General features: G+C 46.7%; 5 non-coding genes across 5 annotated transcripts; 3 read left to right on the forward strand and 2 right to left on the reverse strand.

Moving 5' to 3' along the window:
• Positions 1–4,414: 4,414 nt before the first annotated feature.
• On the forward strand, positions 4,415–4,487 carry trnak-uuu. Its single transcript has one exon. It is a non-coding gene; the product is annotated as a tRNA-Lys (tRNA).
• Positions 4,488–7,182: 2,695 nt separating this feature from the next.
• Positions 7,183–7,255, forward strand: trnam-cau. The gene has a single exon. It is a non-coding gene; the product is annotated as a tRNA-Met (tRNA).
• A 754-nt stretch (positions 7,256–8,009) lies between these two features.
• On the forward strand, positions 8,010–8,082 carry trnak-uuu. The gene has a single exon. It is a non-coding gene; the product is annotated as a tRNA-Lys (tRNA).
• A 1,479-nt stretch (positions 8,083–9,561) lies between these two features.
• Positions 9,562–9,634, reverse strand: trnak-uuu. The gene has a single exon. It is a non-coding gene; the product is annotated as a tRNA-Lys (tRNA).
• A 1,001-nt stretch (positions 9,635–10,635) lies between these two features.
• On the reverse strand, positions 10,636–10,708 carry trnav-cac. The gene has a single exon. It is a non-coding gene; the product is annotated as a tRNA-Val (tRNA).
• Between the last annotated feature and the right edge of the window lie 6,597 nt (positions 10,709–17,305).

Below are 17,305 nucleotides of genomic sequence, written 5' to 3' on the forward strand. Positions count from 1 at the left end.
TCATATGTAAAACCCTGCTTCATCTAAATAAACCATTTTCATAAAAATATACTTTTTTAGTAGTATGTGCCATTGGGTAATCCTAAATAGAAAACTGCCATTTTAAGTACTAAGGGCCGCCCCCTGGGATCATAGGATTCACAGTGCACACAAACAAGCCAAGGCACACATACATGCTAGGCCCCATCAGCCAATGAATGGGCAGAGTTCTGTCTTTTACTCCCATACTACTTCCTGTTACAGTTAGAGCTGCATTACTTCCTGTCAGCTGATCTCTGAGGGAGCACACAGCCCATCACTAAATGGTGGTTCAAGATAAAAGGCCAATATTTACTGATATATATATTCCAGTTTGGTAAAATACTTTACTAGGCCACTTAATATAATATAAACTATCTGTTGGTTAAGTATTCATTCTGGGGGTGTAGTTTCCCTTTAAAGGGACGGACTACCGTGTAACTGCTGTTTGTATTTTGCTGCAGCATTCAAAGACTGTTTACTTTATATACTTTGTGGTTTTAGAATGTACGTAACTTTTTGTTCTGAATCTTGCAGGTTTGTGTACAAATAAATACATTCATGGAAAAGAAATCCTGCAGGGGAAAAAAAAACAGACTGATGCAATGCATTGTACGCAGACATGTGTATGTATACAAGGAAACCCTGGAATTAGCGTTAATTTAGACATTATTTAAGCCGCGATGAGCGTTTTTCTTGAGTTATTTTCCGCGCATTTGCGTTAATTCCCGCTGCGCGCAATATATTTCGCCATGTGCTATATTAGTGCACGATTTTACGCACATAACCATTACATTCTTAAAACTACTTTTCTGAAAATGCCCATTTCCCTGCAAACTGGCGGCTGCATCACTTTACAGACTTGAATAAATCCCACTGCAAAGTCCATATTGTGTTGCCAAAAGCTCACGAATAGAGATGTAGCAAACTGTTCGCCGGCGAACTAATTCGCGCGAACATCGGGTGTTCGCAAGTCCGCAAATTCGCGAACTTTTCGTGATGTTCGCAATTTGGGTTCGCCGGCACCGAAAAAATCGCAAAACTTACGATAACGTTACGAATGCTCCGAAAAAGTCGCAAAACTTACGATAACTTTACGAATGCTCCGAAAAAGTTGCAAAACTTATGATAACTTTACGAATGCTCCGAAAAAGTCGCAAAACTTACGATAACGTTACGAATGCTCCGAGAAAGTCGCAAAACTTACGATAACGTTACGAATGCTCCGAAAAAGTCGCAAAACTTACGATAACGTTACGAATGCTCCGAAAAAGTCGCAAAACTTACGATAACGTTACGAATGCTCCGAAAAAGTTGCAAAACTTATGATAACTTTACGAATGCTCCGAAAAAGTCGCAAAACTTACGATAACGTTACGAATGCTCCGAAAAAGTCGCAAAACTTACGATAACGTTACGAAAGCTCCGAAAAAGTCGCAAAACTTACGATAACTTTACGAATGCTCCGAAAAAGTCGCAAAACTTACGATAACGTTACGAAAGCTCCGAAAAAGTCGCAAAACTTACGATAACGTTACGAATGCTCCGAAAAAGTCGCAAAACTTACGATAACGTTACGAATGCTCCGAAAAAGTCGCAAAACTTACGATAACGTTACGAATGCTCCGAAAAAGTCGCAAAACTTACGATAACTTTACGAAAGTGCCGGAAATTACGAAAAAGTCGCAAAATTACCGATCATTTCGAAAAACGGCGTGTGTCAATTTTTCAGAGAAATTTTTGCTTGATCCCCCTCCAGCATGTCACTGCCCAGGTCGTGGCACCCTTTAAACAACTTTAAAATCAGTTTTCTGGCCAGAAATGGCTTTTCTAGGTTTTAAAGTTCGCCTTCCCATTGAAGTCTATGGGGTTCGCAAAGTTCGCGAATATTCGCAATTTTCGGCGGAAGTTCGCGAACAGGTTCGCGAACTTTTTTTTTGAGGTTCGCTACATCCCTACTCACGAACCACAATTTTCTTTAAGTGCCGCCTGCCCCAAGTAGGGGTTAATATCCGCACAGACTAATGCGATATTTAGCACATTTAACGCTTCATATGTGTTTGTGAATCATGTGTTAATACTATTTCTATTCGCTAGTTAACGCAATGCGTTAAAAATAATGCATAGCGGTAGCACGCTATTTAACGCAGGTGATATGTGTCTTAACCCATGCGATAATACTTTACCGAATTTTTTTAGTGTCAATTTTAACGCAAAAAAGCATGAAATACCGCTTATCGCACTTTAGTGAATCAACCCTTATATGCATAGCACAGTGTAGCACTATATATATATATAAAAGCACTGTTGGTACCAATTCATTATTATCCCTACTGCTACCAAATCAGTATAGAACCTCCTGCCCCTCCCGCCCCTCTCTGATCCCTGCAGATATTAAGCACATGGCTCCACTCAGTCTGCACTGGAGGAAACCAAACTGCTGACCATGTACATTTTTTTTGCTCAGGTTAAAAGGGAAAATGTGTTTTTCACACACTAAAGTATCCATGGTGCAACACTGTATTTACAGCTTCAACACTGAGATTGTTAGTTATTCAGGGATGCACTCAGGGTCAGACTGGGGGGTGCAGGGCACAGGGTCCCTGCAGGTACCCCCACTGGCTGAATCCCCCTAGGGGCCCCCGCTGAGGCTCCCTAACTCACTCCAGGGGCCCCCACTCAACGTCCTCCCCTGAGCGAACTTAAGTTTAATGTGTCAGGGGAGGAACACTGTCAGCCAGGGCAGCGCCGGCAAGGGTCGGGTCTGGACCACCGGTGTCCCATTCCGACCCTGGATGCTGGAGGGAGTTTAGAACCCCCTGCCTGCCAGTCCCAGATTTTTTAGAATTGGGCAATGTCACCAAAGTTCAGCAACAGATATTTTCCTACATCTCCCAAGCTAACAACCTTGTGTTGGGGTAGGATGGCAGAACTATGTAACCATTTCAAAACAATCGCTGATGTTGTTATTAGAGGGAAACAATAATTACTTGTAGGAGCTTGTAGGCAGCGTCGGACTGAGCCACCGGGGTATCAGGAAAATCCCGGTGGCCCAGATCCAATTCCCCCAAGGCACCCCTGTGATCCTCCGTCTCCCTCCCTTGACACGCCACAGGTAAGTTTCTTTTAGGATTGCTGGGGGAGGGGGTTGGAGGGTGTTGGGGGCCTCTGTGGGGGGGGGGCATTGGAGGGTGCAGGGGCCCCTGAGGCAGAAGCCCGAACTTGCTTGTAGGAACAATTTCTACCCCTACCCCTACTTTAGGCTGATAGACTCATTCAACCCATCCCCCACCTTGTCCCAATGAGAGGCAATGGATTCTGAATTTCCTCTACCAGCCATAGTGGGTGGTTCACGATTTCTCTGGAAAGCATAGGGACTTGTTCCAGTGTTCCAGAATTGCTAACGTCCCAATGAATTTCTCCTCGATGGTTCCTACAATTCACAGATAGACTTTTGGTTTCTTATCAATCTGTGAAATCATTTATGTCAGTGATAAAAATACACCTAGGAGGTGACTAATGACTAAGGCTATGATTGGTTATTTGGTAGCCCAATGTGGACTGGCAGACTACAGGAGGCTCTGTTTGGCAGTTCCAATGCTCTTTATGTCTTCAAAATTTGCCTCCAACTCAGAAATTTAAAAATAAGCACCTACTTTGAGGCCACTAGGTGCAACATCAACTTCTCTATAGTTTTTTGCATGATCTGGGTTGGTGGATGTATAGAATGTTTTCATTGGTCACAGCCCCTATAAAACGAATTGCACAGGGGTGTAGCCTGTGAGTAAAGGTCCCCATACACGGGCCGATAGAAGCTGCCGATATGGGTCCCTTGGACCGACTCGGCAGCTTATCGGCCCGTGTAGGGGCAGAAACGATCGGACTGGCCGACCGATATCTGGCCTGAAATTGGCCAGATATCGGTCGGCCAGGTTAGAAAATCCTGTCGGATCGGGGACCGCATCGGCTCGTTGATGCGGTCCCCGAACCGACTGCCCCATTGCCACTTGCAGAATTCGATCGTTTGGCCCCAGGGCCAAACAATCGAATTCACCGACATGCCTCCCCGATATCGCCACCCGTAGGTGGGGGATATCGGATGAAGATCCGCTCGCTTGGCGACATCGCCAAGCGAACGGATCTGCCCGTGTATGGCCACCTTTAGTGTCTCAACAAGCACTAAATGTGTTAGGCCAGCCTTTCATGTCCCAAATAAATGAACTTACTGAAGGCCTAAACTGCCACAAAACATGGTCAAAACCAAGAAGGCCAAAAAGAGAGAAGACACAAAGTGTTCAATAACATGTCTGGTAATGGAAAATCTAGAGGCACAGGGTAATAACTTACCTGCTACAATACAAGTGTAAATTAAGTCATAGACTGCCTTGCCAGCAGGGCCCGGATAGCTCAGTCGGTAGAGCATCAGACTTTTAATCTGAGGGTCCAGGGTTCAAGTCCCTGTTCGGGCGCACGTGTTTTTGCTCTCCTTTGAGTCTAATTCAGACCTGCCATAATACTTACACAACTAGGAATTGTCACAGGCACTTCTTTAACATATCAACTACTGAACAACAGCTAATGTTCTACGTCAGGATTCCAAAGTCACACTGAGTAATACAAATGATTATCATTTCTGTCATATATAACATATATTATTAGCATTTACATACTGTGTCTACTTGTGTTATTATTAGCAGTATAACGATTTATTAATGTGAGCAGGGTTGGACTGGGCCGCCGGGACACTGGGAAAATGCCCGGTGGGCCCCGACCCTGTTGCTGCTCCCCTGGCCACCGGGGTCCTCCTCTGACGTGTTTCCGGTGGGCCCCGACCCTGTTGCTGCTCCCCTGGCCACCAGGGTCCTCCTCTGACGTGTTTCCGGTGGGCCCCGACCCTGTTGCTGCTCCCCTGGCCACCGGGGTCCTCCTCTGACGTGTTTCCGGTGGGCCCCGACCCTGTTGCTGCTCCCCTGGCCACCGGGGTCCTCCTCTGACGTGTTTCCGGTGGGCCCCGACCCTGTTGCTGCTCCCCTGGCCACCGGGGTCCTCCTCTGACGTGTTTCCGGTGGGCCCCGACCCTGTTGCTGCTCCCCTGGCCACCGGGGTCCTCCTCTGACGTGTTTCCGGTGGGCCCCGACCCTGTTGCTGCTCCCCTGGCCACCGGGGTCCTCCTCTGACGTGTTTCCGGTGGGCCCCGACCCTGTTGCTGCTCCCCTGGCCACCGGGGTCCTCCTCTGACGTGTTTCCGGTGGGCCCCGACCCTGTTGCTGCTCCCCTGGCCACCGGTGTCCTCCTCTTACGTGTTTCCGGTGGGCCCCGACCCTGTTGCTGCTCCCCTGGCCACCGGTGTCCTCCTCTGACGTGTTTCACTTACACGCGCTTAGGGGAGGACATTGGATGGGGGCCCATGGGGGTATAGGGGGGGTGCAGCGGGGGCTGTGGCTGGTGGGGGCACCTTAAGGGGTGCGGGACTCCTGGGGTGACAGCCCCGGTGGGCCCTGTGCACCCCAGTCCGACCCTGAATGTGGCCGTGCCCATCGCCTGCTATCTAGACATTCTTAAATTGCAAGTTGAATTACAAAACTGCGCCAAAAAGCATTATTGTATGATTTTGTGACTGAAACAGGAAAACTCAATTCCCTTTGATTTAATTCAGACATGATGATGGATAAATGGATATATGGCAGCAATTTATCCAACCAACTTACACCATTACATAAAATGGAAAGCATTCTTCTTTTTAGTGTTCTAAAGAAGGGTCTAGATAGCAGCGATGGGGATCAACCAAACATGGCAACAACAAAATAAAATGTACATAATTAAAAACTATGTAGTGGTTAAGCCTAAAGACAACATGCTCAGTGACACTATTGGCCAAAGTTCGCTGCCCTAACCCAGTCAGGGCCGCCATCAGGGGGGCACAGGGGGTACTGTTGTGCCGGGCCCGGACGATATCCTCGCTTTAAAGGGGGCCCGGCTGTGACAGTTTTTTTTTTTAGCTCGGGCCCCCTTTAAAGAACTCCGGGCCCTGGCTGTCATTGGTGGCCAGTGGGAAATTTGATTGGTTGCGCCACGTGCGTCCATACGCACGGGGCACAACCATATGAAAGGTGCAGATCAGCGGAGGGCCGGGCACAGATCGCGAGGACGCAGAAGAGGAAGGTGAGCTGGAGGAAGCCGCATGGGAGCTGGAGGGAGTCGCTGGGTGTGGGGTGTAGGGCGGGGGGCTGGACGAAGTCGCTGTGGGGGAGCTGGAGGAAGCCGCTGGGAGGGAGCTGGAGAGAGTCGCTGGGTGTGGGGGGGGAGCTGGAGGAAGTAGCTGTTGGGGGGGGTCGAGGAAGTTGCTGGGGGGGGCTGGAGGAAGCTGATGTTGGTGGGAGCAGGGGGGAAGCCGGAGGATGCTTGGGCAGGTGGGAGCTGGAGGATGCTGAGGGGGAGGAACTGGAGGACAAGGGAGGGGGGTTAACTGGAGGATGCTGGGGAGATGCTGGCTACTAATGTTTTAGGGGGCCCCGGGCTACCACTGTTTTAGGGGGCCCTGGCTACCAATGTCTGTGTGTCCTTTTTACTAATGGGAGGGGCCATTGAGGGGCAGGACGTGGGTGGAGGGGGGCCCAGAAAATTTTCTTGTGATGGGCCCCGTGATTTCTGATGGCAGCCCTGAACCCAGTGATCCCCAACCAGTGACTCAGGGGCAACATGTTTCTCCCCAACCCCTTGGATGTTGCTCTCAGTGCCCCCAAACCAGGGAGTTATTTTTGAATTCCTGACTTGGGGGCAAGTTTTTGGTTGGATAAAACCCAGTTGTACTGCCAAACAGAGCCCCCTGTAGGCTGCCAGTCCACATAGGGGCTACCAAATAGCCAATCAAAGCCCATATTTGACACCCTCCTGGACATTTTTCATGCTTGTGCTGCCCCCCAACTCTTTTTACATTTAAGTATGGCTCAAGGGTAAAAAATATTGGGGATCCCTGCCCTAAGGTGTCATATCCTCTACAATGGTCTTGCTCTTGCTTTCAAAGCTGAGAGTTGTATTTTATGAACCCTGTTACAATTATCATCTGAGCTGGTTGCTTACATATTGCCCCCCAGTTTTCTTGGGGGGGGGGTGCATGCAGTTATGTACCATGTTTATTCCAAGCAGAAAAGCAGCCATGCAAGAGCCTCGTTAGCGCAGTAGGTAGCGCGTCAGTCTCATAATCTGAAGGTCGTGAGTTCGATCCTCACACGGGGCAGTGTTTTGCCGTGCTTCTGTGTTACATGAGATGTTTTTCCATTAGCTGTTTTCTTTTCTAACCCATAATCCAACAGCAATATTTCTAAGCAATAATAATAATAATGTGATGCATTCTGAGCCACCAAAAATAAATTGCAGTTATTACACAAGGGTATATATACCTTTGAGGTAGCAGCTTTCCCAGAATGCTCATTGAGTGGGGCTCACCCTTAGTTTTAGTTTATATGCAGCCCAGACATTGGCAGCTTTGGGTGCACACACAGTTCCTTTTATAAATCTATGCATTAAATCTCTAATTAAGGATACAATAAAAGAGATGATCAAAGACCTAAACCACCACAAAGATGTAAAGACAATTCCAAATAGGCTTAAAAGAGAAACAGTTAGGGATGGACCGAATCCACTGTATACGGATTCGGCCAAACCCCAAATCCGTTCGGCCAAATACCGAACCAAATCCGAATCCTAATTTGGATATAGAAGGTTTAAAGAGAAAAACAAATGTAAACTCTGTGTTTATGTGACAAAAGTCATGTAATTTTTTAAGGATTTGGATTTGGTTCAGCCAGGAGCGTGGGTTTGGTTAATCCAAATCCTGCTGAAAATGGCTGAATCTTTGCCGAATCCTGGATTTGGTGCATCCCTAGAAGCGACACAAAACTGCAGTAACATGACTGGTAATGGAATCCTAAAGGCACAGTGTAACAGCTCACCTGAAAAAACACACCTATTATTACAGCCCTCATAAAAGAGCCCGGATAGCTCAGTCGGTAGAGCATCAGACTTTTAATCTGAGGGTCCAGGGTTCAAGTCCCTGTTCGGGCGCTAATAATTTAGTTCTCATTTAAGTTAATATATAATGTATTGTTGCCCTGCATCCGGTACAGCTGGGGTGTTTGCTACAGAAACCCTACTATAGTTTATATAAATACCCCGCTGTGTAGCCCCGGGGCAGCCATTCCTGCACTGGTACAGCTGGGGTGTTTGCTACAGAAACCCTACTATAGTTTATATAAATACCCCGCTGTGTAGCCCCGGGGGCAGCCATTCCTGCACTGGTACAGCTGGGGTGTTTGCTACAGAAACCCTACTATAATTTATATAAATACCCCGCTGTGTAGCCCCGGGGGCAGCCATTCCTGCACTGGTACAGCTGGGGTGTTTGCTACAGAAACCCTACTATAGTTTATATAAATACCCCGCTGTGTAGCTCCGGGGGCAGCCATTCCTGCACTGGTACAGCTGGGGTGTTTGCTACAGAAACCCTACTATAGTTTATATAAATACCCCGCTGTGTAGCCCCGGGGGCAGCCATTCCTGCACTGGTACAGCTGGGGTGTTTGCTACAGAAACCCTACTATAGTTTATATAAATACCCCGCTGTGTAGCTCCGGGGGCAGCCATTCCTGCACTGGTACAGCTGGGGTGTTTGCTACAGAAACCCTACTATAGTTTATATAAATACCCCGCTGTGTAGCCCCGGGGGGCAGCCATTCCTGCACTGGTACAGCTGGGGTGTTTGCCTCAGAAACCCTACTATAGTTTATATAAATACCCCGCTGTGTAGCCCCGGGGGCAGCCATTCCTGCACTGGTACAGCTGGGGTGTTTGCTACAGAAACCCTACTATAGTTTATATAAATACCCCGCTGTGTAGCCCCGGGGGGCAGCCATTCCTGCACTGGTACAGCTGGGGTGTTTGCCTCAGAAACCCTACTATAGTTTATATAAATACCCCGCTGTGTAGCCCCGGGGGCAGCCATTCCTGCACCGGTACAGCTGGGGTGTTTGCCTCAGAAACCCTACTATAGTTTATATAAATACCCCGCTGTGTAGCCCCGGGGGCAGCCATTCCTGCACTGGTACAGCTGGGGTGTTTGCCTCAGAAACCCTACTATAGTTTATATAAATACCCTGCTGTGTAGCCCCGGGGGCAGCCATTCCTGCACTGGTACAGCTGGGGTGTTTGCTACAGAAACCCTACTATAGTTTATATAAATACCCCGCTGTGTAGCCCCGGGGGCAGCCATTCCTGCACTGGTACAGCTGGGGTGTTTGCTACAGAAACCCTACTATAGTTTATATAAATACCCCGCTGTGTAGCCCCGGGGGCAGCCATTCCTGCACTGGTACAGCTGGGGTGTTTGCTACAGAAACCCTACTATAGTTTATATAAATACCCCGCTGTGTAGCCCTGGGGGCAGCCATTCCTGCACTGGTACAGCTGGGGTGTTTGCTACAGAAACCCTACTATAGTTTGCAACAGTACATTATATATTAACTTAAATGAGAACTAAATTATTAGCGCCCGAACAGGGACTTGAACCCTGGACCCTCAGATTAAAAGTCTGATGCTCTACCGACTGAGCTATCCGGGCTCTGTTATTACTGTGTTAATTATAGGTGTGTTCTGTCAGGTGAGCTGTTACACTGTGCCTTTAGGATTCCATTACCAGTCATGTTATGCCCCCTCTGCTAAAACCCACGTAGAGACAATTATCAGTTAATGATCAGCATTGTCTATTTTAGTAGCCATGACAAGTAGCTGCTTCTAGTAGCTCCATGTGTCTTCACCCTAAGTGGGAGAGTTTAGAACATTTCCCACCCCCACTGGAGCTACATAGTGGACAAACCTGTTTACACCAGGTGGTCTTGCAGGATCCCGCCCCAGTAAATAAACATAAAGGCAATGGCACAGGGGGCACTTTGACATACACAGAAAATCCCACCACCTACTGGGGCATGAAATGTCAGAAAATACTTTTGAATTGAAAATCATTGAATTCATCTGTTCTGAGCCCATTGAATTGTTAAATGAAAAATGCTAAAGGACCAGTACTAATATCTACAGTTAGTACTAGTGGTTGTATTTATAGTTTATGTATGTGAGTGTATAGATTGGTAGGTGTGGGTTGTGTGTGCTGGGTTTACTTGGATGGGTTGAACTTGATGGACACTGGTCTTTTTTCAACCCTATGTAACTATGTAACTATCTATGTAACCAGTAGCACCAGAATGTTTTAATAATAAATCCACCCCTAAACTAGCTGAAAGCTTCCGCTAGAATTACCCTTACTACACGAGAGTCTGGCCTAGCTCAGGTAGGCTGTAATGACTGGGCCCATCAGCAGCTTATATTGGCCCATGTATGGCAACCTTTAAACTGAAAAAGTCTTCAAAAAAATGGTATAGACAAAGTCATTTGACAGTCAGTGTACTAAGAATGCCAAGCATACATTTGTGCTGCGACATAATAATATAAGAAATCAAAAAGGAACCAGGTTTATGGTTAAAATATTTGTAATATTCCAGTTCTGACATTGACGATACTTAATAAAAAAAACCAATAACCTTAAAAAAAAAAAAAAAAAATTAAACGTGTTTCTGCCCGGTTTCGAACCGGGGACCTTTCGCGTGTGAGGCGAACGTGATAACCACTACACTACAGAAACTTGCCTGGAGATTAAGTGGTTAAGTAAGGTATACTTAACTGTAAAACTGCACATCAACACTTACATCATCTCCCTAATATTTTGTCACCCTAATTTCAGCCCCCTTCACCCAGTCCCCCATTACCAGGCCAGTCATTTTAAATTGAAATACATAGAATTATCACATAAAATCCTCCAATATCATCCAGGCTTGTGTAAGCTCTACGGGGCAGGGACCTCCATCCTCTTGTGTCTTTAGCTTATTGCAACTGTATCTTGTATTTATTTGTATTTATTGTTATACTTTGTATTTATCTATTATTATCTTATTAACCCCCTGTTTGTATTAATGGATTCTACAGTACAGCGCTGCGTACATAAGTAGCACTTTATAAATAAAGATATACATACATACATTGTGTGGCTCACCAACACTTTTTATATTTGAGTGTTAAAAAAGACTGGGGCTTCCTGCCATAGGGATACATATAAAATTATTTATATTATACATTATTATCATACCCCTAGACACCCCAGTGAGTCAGTAGTATTAGTAGTTGGATTATACAGCTAAATCTGTGAGCAGTAACCCAGACTTCCAACAGCAGCCACATAAAAACATTCTATATTCTCCAAAAATGACAGTTATTTTTGCCTATTTAGCCTACAAATGATGTCAAAATCTGTTGTGCAATTTTGAAGCATAGTACAGGGAAGGCACACCCAGGCTCCCAAAGCAGCAATAAAATCGGATGAAAACATATCTTTCTGGCAAAGAATTGTGTGAGAATTCCCAGAACTGTCATGGCTGCCTTACAGTAACCACACTCCCATAGGCTCATGTTGCAACTTGGCCCTGTTACATAACCATTATACTAACTGGACTAGACCTGTCCAAGCTATTTGCTGACTGGCTGCAAATTGTGCACCGTTTTATTATGTAATTCTGTCAGTCAAGTCCATGCTTGAATCTATTGCAGATTGGGTGGATCAGTGTTGGAGCCCAGTGGATCTGGGGGAAGCGAGGTATCAAGGGAATAGGGATTGTGTTGTCGGTGTAACTGGGAGGGCCGGGTTGTGGAATGATGATGAATTTGTAATATTGGCCTCAGCCATTTCTGATGTTCCACTGGCTAGGCTGGTAAAATATTGGCAGGATAGAAACATGGTTGAACAGGGCTCTGGCATGCATGGCTATTTCCCTGTTCCAAACTAGTCACTTCCCAATTATGTCAAACCACCACCCATGATCTACATGCCCACTCCCCACATGCTCCATACTTTCTGTAACCCAAAAATAATTCTTTTCCATCTTTATGGCATAGGGCCCCTAACTGAAGTCCCCTGTGTGCCCCATGATGGCCCTGTGTGCCCCATGATGGCCCTGTGTGCCCCATGACGGCCCTGTGTTTGACTCATGGACAGGTACCTCCATTGCCTTAACCTAGTTCTGCCCCTTCCTCTCAGAAGCAACCAATGTCAGACTGGCCAACTGGTATCCCAGAAAATCTCCCAGTGGGCCTAGGTGCCAGTAAGCCCTTCTGTTTACCCAACCAACATTTCACCTTGCCTATACCATCTCCTTTTCCCATTTTTGTATGAGAAGAAAGCAGAAAAATAGAGGGAAGGATAGATGAGTGCATAAAGAAAAGAGACTAGAGATTAAAAGTAAAAGAAGAGAAGTGGGGAAAATAGTTTAGTATAGTTTAGCATAGTTCAGGGGTTGGTGTCCTTCAACGTTAGTGGCACCACCTCTCTCATCAGACAGATTATTTTCAAAGCTTTAAAAGCCAAACCCCGCCCCTAATTCAGTGCCTTTTTGTCCTTCTGCTTCAGTTTTTGCTCCCATTGGAGGCAAGTTTTCTTTTAAGCTTTGGGAAAGCATTGGGCCTGCCAACAAAGCATCCTAGAGACTGTGGTTTTGATCTCTGAGCCCTTTTATACCTCCAAGAACATGACCTTATTTGTATGGAACCCTCAGTGCTTCAGCTTCTGCATTGGGTTGGCCACTGTGGTGCTACGGTTGTTTGATCCATGTGCCTTTATAGCCCACTAACATGCATGTCCAGTGGCAAGTTCTGGTTCCTACACCTGAGGGCCTTAGCCAGCCACAGGGTGTATGTGGCCCCTACACCCCTCATAACTTTTTACGTATGGGAGAGGGAGGTACCAGTTAGCTACAGTTAAACTGTTAGTTACAGTTGGCCCAGCCCATTGAGGTGATGGGGATTCACTCCTGGTTTTGGAATCTGATGATTGCCATGGTGGAGTGGGGGTAGCAGACATCTTTATAATGAGACCTGTTTAGCTAGGGACCTGAGACTTATGACCTCCTTTTCTTTTCCCCCCAATAATGGGTGTCATGATTACGCCACTTCAGACGCACGTGACTGTAGGCGTGGCTGTCTAGAGGGTCCCCTGCTCAGTCTCACACACCTGACACACAGGTCAGACTAGCGTCACAGCACCCCAAAGACCAACCAACACTCACAAACTCATACACAACTTGCTGCCACCACTTTCATACTTCTTACACTGGCGATGAGAGGTGCCAAGCACCCTGGTAGGGAAAGGGTTAATGTAAGGAATTGACACACACACTCTCCTTACCAGCAGTCAAAGGGTTAATCAGCATACAGCATACAGAGGGCTTACCAGCCAGGGATTAGAGTTGGGCATTCCAGGTTGTGAGGCCTTTACACATGGCTGGTTCCAGACCCTAGTGCCCAGAGGCCTGTTGTATATCTGTTTCTGGCACATTAGAGAAGGTTTTTGTGATACCTTGGCCTGCTTGATTAACCCTTACAGGCCTATATCATGACAATGGGAAATTTAGTTTTTCAGCTGCCTTCTTTATTAATCTTTCCCCAGGTTGAGGTAATTTACAATTACAACAAAACTCCCTTTGCCTTTACTAGTTCTACTAGTTTAGAGGTAATGCACACACACTGTTGTTGGCCACCCTGATTCCAGTGAGCTGGTTGGTTTGGCTATTCCCTGACAGAGCAAATGCAATGCCTTTCTGTGCAGCCCCAGCTGTAGGTATTCAGGGGATTGCTCGCTTGCAGGATTCAGCTATAGGCAATAGCCAGGTGAGTTCCCCCGCCCCTCCCCACCAGCTCTGAATGAAGCACTTGGAGTATCAGGTAAGGTTATTTGTGTTACACTTACTGTATGTACTGTTAGATAATGGTACAGGTTTAGTAGTGTCAGAATGATTTTTAGCTCAGAATGTTTCTCTTCTGGAGCCCAGCTAATTTTAAAGGAGACATATCCTATAAAAATTATGAATGTACCTCTAGATATAGAAGGATTATGCTTAAAAAAGTTGTGTTTTGGACTGATTTATTGAGAAATTCCACCAAAACCCCACTAGCCCCGCCCATCTGTGCCACTTCCTGCTGGCTGAATTCTCTGGATGAGCTGGGGAGCTGGCGGCCCTCCTTAAGGTGGCCACACCCGTGGTGATCTGCCACACACCATTCAGGGCTGAAACAGCAGATAAGGAGGTAGAAACAATAGGATTTCTACCTCCTTCTGCCGATTCAGCCCTGACGGCAGATTTTGGTCAGGCGCCTTCTATGGCGCCCGATCAAAATTTTCTAACCTGGCCGATAGGCGAGTCGACCGATTTCAGCAGCGAAACGAGGTTTCGTACGATATTATCGGTGCGTGTATGGCCAGCTTTACCCTGCACTGTAGCATAGGAACCAATCAGCAGCTAGGCTGACCTGATAGGGAACTGAAGCCTGTCTGTGCTTGTGTGAGTGCAGGGCTGTGATTGGCTCTCCCCTACCTACTGTGCTTCTGGTAGGGACCATTAGGACACGCCCACTCTTCATTTCACACTGGACGGAGAAGTGATATGATCTATAGGGAGCTCCAATAAAGGGGCCATTGTTACAGATAGGGTTAATGTTTAGCCCAAAGGGAAACCAGCACCGTATATTATTCATAATTGCCTACAAAATAAGTGTTTTTCCCCATTTATCCAATATGTCTCCTTTAAAGCTAGGGACCTGGTGTCTTGCAATATATTAACATGCTGTGTCCAGCCAGTCTGTATGTTGGAAGTTACACTTTACTGCTGTGCTGCAAGTCAGAGTTCTATCCCCCCCATATCAGAATGCTTATTTGTCACACTGCTGTGCCCGTCACACATTTCCTTGCACCTACACATCCCTTTACTTTGTAACCAAGTGGCACCCCGCACATACAGACTAGGAGCTAAAATAGAACCCAAAGTGGGAGCCTTTCTCCCTACAACCTGAAAAACCTGAACCAAGGACTTCTTTAAAGGCTTGGTCAGCATACAACACCAGCTGATATTTTCCTATAATCTGTTTAATCTGGTCAAACTGTCTACTGTACTTAGTTATAAGCATCACTGGGATAGCCTCTTTTCTTTCTCTGAAATTCTTATCATTGTCTCATCTCCCTCACGAAACGCGTAAGGCCTCAAGCTGTGGTTTTTAGATTTGTAAATAAAGTTTGATGGATTTTAATACCAACTGTTATGGCTTTTTATGCTGGCCTGGAGTGCACTGCCAATGTGTGATGTTTTGTGACACATACATGCTAGGCCCCATCAGCCAATGAATGGACAGAGTTCTGCCTTTTGCTCCCACACTACCTCCTGTTACAGTTAGAGCTGCATCACTTCCTGTCAGGTGATCTCTGAGGGAGCACACAGCCCATCACTAAATGGCGGCTCAACTGATATATATATATTTCTGTTTGGGTTACTGCCCTTGGGGCAAACTTAGTGCCAGTGTCAGACTGCCAGGGGCCCACCAGAAAACCTTGGACCATAGGCCGACTTTCTAAACTATTAATCCTCCTCACTCAACCTCTTTATTATCCAAGTCTCTTTTCTCTCTCCTTCCATCTCTATTTCCCCATACAGAAATAGGGAATGACCATGCAATTGGCCAAATAGTTAGAAGCAGGAGGGCCCACTCACACCTGGGCCCACCGGGAGTTTTCCTGGTATCCTGGTGGGCCAGTCCAACACTGCTCAGGGCCCTTTATTACATTCCTCCATATAACTAGGCAGCCCTACTAATGGGATGTGCCCCTGCCTGGCAGGCCAGCATACACTTAAATGGGAATTTTGCCTATTTTCGGTCTTGCAATGTGCTCTGCATGAGATGAGTAGAGCAGCTGCGGATTCTATATTTGACAGGCACAGCTGTTGGTGGGTAAGTCAGCATTCAGTCTGGACAGAGAGACAGTGTGAGAGGAGGAGAAGAAGAATGGCTTAGTGACTTAGGGGCATATTTATCAAACAGTAAATAGGCAGTTCCCACACTTTAGCAGATGAAAAGTAAAGGTGGCCATACACGGGCCGACTACCGATTCGGCAGCTAATCGGCCCGTGTATGGGGAGAGCAGATCGGCCTGGCCGACCGATATCTGGCCTGAAATTGGCCAGATCTCGATCGGCCAGGTTAGAAAATCTGGTCGGATCGGGGGCCGCATCGGCTCGTTGATGCGGTCCCCGATCCGACTGCCCCATTGCCGCCCACATAATCCGATCGTCTGGCCCCAGGGCCAAACGATCGGATTATTATTTTTTTTACCTAAATGGTCCCCGATGTCGCCCACCCGTAGGTGGGGATATCGGGGGAAGATCCGCTCGCTTGGCGACATCGCCAAGCGAGCGGATCTGCTCGTGTATGGCCACCTTTAGGGTGAAGACACACAGAGCTACTAGTAGCAGCTACTTTTTCACGGCTACTGAACGCCAGAAAATACCCTGCAATAGACAATACTGAGAGTTGCCTCCACTTAAACACACGCAGAGACAATTATCAGTAAATAATCAGCATTGTCTATTTTAGTAGCTGTGACAAGTAGCTGCTACTAGTAGCTCTGTGTGTCTTCACCCTAAGGGTAGTGACACACTAAGCTACTTAGTAGCAGCTACTTGTCACGGCTACTAAACATCAGAAAATCCCCTGCCATAGACAAGCCTGAAAATTGTGACTCAAACCTCCCAACGCCCAACTATTAACCCTTTTCTTTGGAATTGTTTGCTTCTTGGTTTGAACTCCGTGGGGTATTTTCAGCTGTCAGTTATTGGGATCCAAAATCAATATTAATCATAATATGGGTGAGTGGCCCAAGCAACATACGTGATGGTGGCCCCCACCAATTCATGATATAGCGACCCCTAGGGTTTGTTGCCTGGCTGGCAATTAAATGGTTAGGGCCATGCCAGTATTACAAATTTACCAGCAATGTATTTTCCCCCCGTAAATTTATAAGGGAAGCAATGCTTTCTATAAATCTTACCTATATACAGAGACCTACCTCTGCCCCACCTATTTTCCTGCCCAGCTCACCCACTTACCACCTATCCCCTCCTTTTCCCCACCCCATAATGCTATCATCCTGTCCCTAAGTGACATTGTATTGCTTCTATGAGGTGGCTGGTAAAGGGGTGGCCAGGTAGTATTGCTACAGATGCCACTTTTACTTGGTCTGACAGTTAAAATGCAAATTTCTGAGACTTTTATATGTGTCGTGTAATGCAAGAGGGCTGGAGTCACGTCCTATTGTGCAGGAGGGCTGGAGTCACGTCTGATTGTGCAGGAGGGCTGGAGTCACGTCCTA

This window comes from Xenopus tropicalis, chromosome 3, assembly GCF_000004195.4.
Source record: "Xenopus tropicalis strain Nigerian chromosome 3, UCB_Xtro_10.0, whole genome shotgun sequence".
NCBI lineage: Eukaryota > Metazoa > Chordata > Amphibia > Anura > Pipidae > Xenopus > Xenopus tropicalis.